Raw genomic sequence first — 5,917 nt, 5'->3', positions numbered from 1 at the left:
GTTGACTTGCCCGATGATCGGCAAGCCAATGAGAATAAATGGATCTTCAAGAAGAAGACTGACGCTGGCGGTAATGTTACTGTCTACAAAGCTCGACTTGTTGCGAAAGGTTTTCGACAAGTTCAAGGAGTTGACTACGATGAGACCTTCTCACCCGTAGCGATGCTTAAGTCTGTCCTAATCATGTTAGCAATTGCCGCATTTTATGATTATGAAATTTGGCAAATGGATGTCAAACCAGCATTCCTTAATGGATTTCTGAAAGAAGAGTTGTATATGATGCAACCAGAAGGTTTTGTCGATCCTAAAGGTGCTAACAAAGTGTGCAAGCTCCAGCGATCCATTTATGGACTGGTGCAAGCCTCTCGGAGTTGGAATATACGCTTTGATAGTGTGATCAAAGCATATGGTTTTATACAGTCTTTTGGAGAAGCATGTATTTACAAGAAAGTGACTGGGAGCTCTGTAGCATTTCTAATATTATATTTGGATGACATATTGTTGATTAGAAATAATACAAAATTTCTGGATAGCATAAAAGGATACTTGAATAAGAATTTTTTAAAGAAAGACCTCAGTGAAGCTGCTTATATATTAGGCATCAGGATCTATAGAGATAGATCAAGACGCTTAATTGGACTTTCACAAAGCACATACCTTGATAAAGTTTTGAAGAAGTTCAAAATGGATCAGTCAAAGAAAGGGTTCTTTCCTGTGTTACAAGGTGTGAAGTTGAGTCAAACTCAATGCCCGACCACTGCAGAAGATAGAGAGAAAATGAAAGTCATTCCCTATGCCTCAGCCATAGGTTCTATCACGTATGCAATGATGTGTACCGGACCTGATGTGTGCCTTGCTATAAGTTTAGCAGGGAGGTACCAAAGTAATCCAGGGGTGGATCACTGGACAACGGTCAAGAACATCCTGAAATATCTGAAAAGGACTAAGGATATGTTTCTTGTTTATCACTACAAGAAATATGTAAACTTGCGACCATCACTATTGGTCACTGAAAGGTCATTGTTTTTCATTTGCGACCTTTTTTTGACCAAAAACAGATGGTCAAGAGCTGACAGTCGTAAACTGAAATTAACAACCTTCTCTGTGAGAAGGTCGTGGAAGGCAACGACCAAAACAAAAGGTCGTTGAACCCATGACCTTTTGTTTTGGTCGCTAGCTGTCTGCCCAGTCCATGTCGGATCCGACGTGGCAAGCTGACGTGGCAAAATTGCAACCAAATGAAAAGGTCGTTGATAAGAATCAACCCAGTCCAGTTCGGTGTTTTACATGGGCCGAGCCCAACAATTCAGCCTTTTATATATTTTTTCTTATTAATTTCGGTCAGCTACATGGGCCAGGCCCTACAATTCAGCCTTTGTGTTTCCTCTAGTTTTTTGGGCCTCGGCCTTTTACTGTACATTTCTTTTTATTTTATTTTTTGAAATGGTGCCGTGCTTGTTGGGGCGTGGCCTTTTTTAGCTTATTTATTTGTCCAGTATTAGAACTCAACCTTCTGAAAGATAACGTTTGGCCCAGCCTTTTGATGTTGAGAATTGTTTGGGCCCTAGACTTATTTAGCCCAGTTACACACATGCATCCAACATTATTTTGTATTCAAATCAGGAAAACTCTAGGTTGAATTCAAATCATTCATCATATCACATCACGTAAAACATCTCTCCAGATTACATAACACAATAGATCATCTCAGGAATACATTTCCTTACACAGGAATATAGCAGGAATTGGGGGGAATATATAACAATACAATTATGAAATAGAGGGGATTTCCTAATAGTGCAATGGACTTCATTGCTCTCTCTTGGGTCAAGGAAATAATCAACATCTGCATTTTACCATAGTACACTTACCACAAAACTGTCATCAGTACAGAGATCATTAGCTACCACTGCATGAAGCATCCATACATCAAACTGATTTTTCTGTTGTTGGTTGAAACACTACACGTCAGCCAGAAATTTGTATGTACATGAGAGAATGGCTTAATATAAGAACATGGTGACTTCTTCGGCTATTTGTTTCAACAGCAGTACAAACCTCACCTCTGTTACACCCTCAGTAGCATTAAACAATGCCTGATAATCTGCACATACAGAAGATTCATACACAGTCGCATGAACAACATTCAGCATGTTATCTACACAGAGAAGAGAAAAGTCAAATAGATCTCAATCATTTTGCCGTATTAACACATGCACATCAAGTAAGAGTGGTGCTATGTTTTTACCATAGTGGCACAAGCGAGACAATGTCCGATTCGCCCTACTCCTCCACAAGATTCACCCCTACGTTTCAAAGCACACTGCATGGGAACAAAGACACTTATGAACAAAGATATACCTCAAATTTCAACAGAACACTGCTGTGCTAGCTAAGCTAGTCAATGCACAAACATATAAGCATGCAGAAATAGTAGTACTAGTCATATACATGACACATCATGCAACAAGATCTAAAATGAATAATTCTGGGCTAGAAGAAAAATATATAATACCAAATACCAACTAAACAGTACAGGATGCTCGTAGCAGAACAAACACTACTATATCTGCCAAATGTACAGGCCAATTAAGCATGTTCCTCCAATATTATGCAATCTCAGATGCAAACAGGTAACAACGCCTATTTTTCTTGTCATAAGAAGTGGCTAGAGCCCTTTTCTGTTTGGTGATGGTGCCGATGGGGCGATGGTAGGCACGCCTATATTTACAAGAACAACAACTGGGCAATTTGTACGAGTAAGGATATCATGTAGTTACCTGAATTAACAAACTACGCACGCTCTAAAAAGTGACAACAAAGGTACGCATGGGCATTCATCGCCATAGCAACAGTTCAGGGATAAAAGCATAGATGATATATTTTTTAAGATCCACAAACCCAGACACAACAAATTCTTACTAGACTATCACCATATATACAGGTATGTTTTTACAACAAAAATGTCAAGTTTCTATGGATCAATAAGAAGAAGATGGTCAATCAAACATTTCCAGACATGGTATGAATTTCCAAAGGGGAGGACGAGCAACCAAATATTTATATTTCCGTGCCATACAATCAACTGGGTCAAAGAAGAAAAGAAAAACCGTCTAGTGAAGACTGTAGGCTATTCAAGAATAAAATTTTGGACCTAATTTTGCACTGTCCATGGTGTTCCACACCAATCGAGAATTCGACCACCGACCTCGGCGCATAACAGAATCATGACGTCCATTTGCATACAGGGCTGAATTTGACCACGAAAATTGGCTATTAAGTAGTATACTCATGTGGTGAGTTTTATGGAATATTTAATCTATACTCTGCATCTACCAAAAGAAAATCTCCTTGAACAGGGTCTGATGCCAAACAATCCAAAGGCATCTAACTGAAAAAGGCAAAAGAATGGTGCTTCTCCTGCAGTGAATTGAAACCCAAAGCGCCCCCAAACCGTAGCAGACTAAACTAGCTAGCTCTAGGGGAACTAAAACGCTAGCTGCAAGCAAGGAATGGAGGAATGGATGGTCACCGTTATTGAAGTTGATGCTTCAGGAGCCCGCCGGCGTGGTGGTTTAGGTGGTCGAGGAAGAAGAGGAGCATTACTGCATAATCATCATGAAACAACAGTGATTGAGTAAATCATAAAGCAGAATGACAAAGTCATAATTAATCTAAATCGACTCAGAATCAGATAGCATATGATGAGCATGTTAACATCTTTTACTAAAGCTTTCCATATTTGGTATTGATACATGTGCATTATCTTACAACAAAGAACTGCAATGTGAAATTCAAAGAAGAAAAAGTGAAACAATGCGTATAACTATGACCAGCTGATGTTATGATGGCTTCCACATTTGAAAAATAGATATCCTCATGTTATGGGTGAGAACCCAACAGTATACTGTGTTGCACACAATTTCAACAGTTCTAGACAAATCTATCAACAGAAATCATATTAAACTGATGGAAGAATTTATTCCCAAATTACTTTTTGTTAGAAGCTAAACATTTATATCAAGCGCAGTATATGATGAACTAACCTTGTTATGACTAGCTGTGTTGTATTAGTATGCTAATGTAACCCAGGACAGACGGACGTCACCCAGCCATGGTATTTTGGTTTGGCAACCAAAGCAAGCAGAATACTCCTATATGTATAGGAAGTTAGGAACTAGTACTAGACAGAGCATGGAAAACTGACACAATGTGTTGGTGCATTCAAGGTCAGTCTATCCGACAGTAGAAGAGTTTGAAAAATGTGATTTTACATGCAATGGATGCACAGGCGCGCACATACACAGAGATGGAGAGAGAGATTGCTAGCTAGAGCCGGTTTGAGTCATCCAAAATTGAACGGTTTCAGACATGGCATCCACAATCTGTATGCATCCAGAAATCATCAGCCTCTACGCTCTAGTCCGGTACCATATCCCCACAAAAACCATGCATACCAAAGGTGCAAGCATGAAACCAGGATCTATGAGAAATTTCTATCTATGCACCATATTGCTAGATAATTCAAGGAGCAAGACGAAATACAGAGACATCATCTGATGATGCGCTAACAAATCAACTGCTTCGTCCATCCAAATCACGGGTAGCGTGACAGAAGAAGAGACTATCTGGACGTCCTCGACGGCGGTGCAGAGGTCGGGCGAGTCCTTGACGGCCTTGATGTGGTCGACGATGTTCTAGACAATGTCAAGCCTGTCGACGATGCGCTCGAGCGGGTGGACCAAGCACTCCCACGCCGGCTCCACGCCCTTCTCGAGCTCCTCCAGCTCACCCTCCTGTGAGCAACCACAACCACACACGATCAGATCCGGACGGGCGACGAGCGGGCGAACGAACGAGGATCAGGGGAAGGGGATAAGGGCGTACGAGGCGGGCGAGGAGCGCGCGGATCCCAGGACGGACGTGCGCGGGCTCGACGCGGTCGAAGGGCGGGAAGTCGAAGTCGGCGAGCAGCGTGTTGCTGCTGCTGTCGGCGTCCGCCATGGCATCAGAGGCGGCGGTGCAGTAGGCAGAGCAGGCGGGGGTGGCGGACGGGAGGGTGGCCGGGGCAGGGGGAGGAGGGGGGCGATGGTGGAGGGACCTGCTGGCAAGGTGAGAGAGCCGGCGTGTCGATCTGGATCGGGGAGGAGGCGGCGACGCGTTGGATCTAGATCGGGGAGGAGACTATGGCGCGTTGGATCAGGGAGGAGGCGTTCCGCGTGCTGTGGGAGGGACGAGTCGGTGGGTGGGTGGCGGTGTGCGGAGGCAAGGAGGCATGGGTGGGGCGCGAGGGACGCTAGGGTTTGGAGTTTGGACGAGGGGGTGAGAGGGAAGAGGCCACGAGGGGTGAGAGTGTGTGGGGGACGAGGGCGGCCGTCGGATCCGGGAGTATCCTACGGTGTTTGACCCATGATCCGCGTGAGATGCCTATGGACCAATCAGAACACAGTAAACACTTTGAAGATGTCATGACCATTCAAATTGGTCGTAATTGATTAAAAATAAGTTCTTTTCACAAGAAAAGTATTTTCTATTTTTCGAGTAACAATGATTGTTCTTTTTTGTGAAGAACCTACCAAATATTTGTTGCAAAATGGCACCACATCATTTTTAGAAATCATTTGACCACATTTTATGCACAATTGACCAAATGGTTGGGTGTGAAAAGTTTTTATCCACCTCTCATGAAAAAGACAAATTTCCGACGATTCAGCAGGAAACGGTTCAAATTTGAACTGTAGCAGCCTCATAGTTTGTTATTTATTTTTTCCAAAAATTAGTTTTAGGTACAAAAGTAACTATTTAATCAGAGAAACACCAAAATTTTCCAAGATTCAACCACTAGCTAGGAACGGTCATGCCCGCCGTTTTGATTGCATTTTGAAACGAGCATGAAAAATTAAAAAAAAAATCAAAA

At 42.5% G+C, this 5,917-nt stretch overlaps 1 long non-coding RNA gene across 4 annotated transcripts; it reads right to left on the bottom strand.

The window, feature by feature from the left end:
- Window positions 1–1,635: 1,635 nt before the first annotated feature.
- LOC109771465 (uncharacterized) lies at window positions 1,636–5,296 on the bottom strand. 4 transcript variants are annotated; one of them, XR_006663134.1, is made up of 5 exons: window positions 4,888–5,296; window positions 3,533–4,796; window positions 2,249–2,323; window positions 2,064–2,158; window positions 1,636–1,961 (listed from the first exon to the last, which is right to left on the bottom strand). It is a non-coding gene; the product is annotated as an uncharacterized lncRNA (long non-coding RNA). The 4 variants fall into 4 exon arrangements; XR_012182641.1 differs by having other exon boundaries at window positions 1,636–2,158; window positions 3,533–3,605; window positions 4,047–4,796; XR_002234823.4 differs by having other exon boundaries at window positions 1,636–1,943; window positions 4,888–5,295.
- Between the last annotated feature and the right edge of the window lie 621 nt (window positions 5,297–5,917).

This window comes from Aegilops tauschii, chromosome 4 (assembly GCF_002575655.3).
Source record: "Aegilops tauschii subsp. strangulata cultivar AL8/78 chromosome 4, Aet v6.0, whole genome shotgun sequence".
NCBI classification, from domain to species: domain Eukaryota; kingdom Viridiplantae; phylum Streptophyta; class Magnoliopsida; order Poales; family Poaceae; genus Aegilops; species Aegilops tauschii.
Note: the sequence above shows the minus strand (reverse complement) of the source record. Positions and strands in the feature narration are given on the sequence as shown.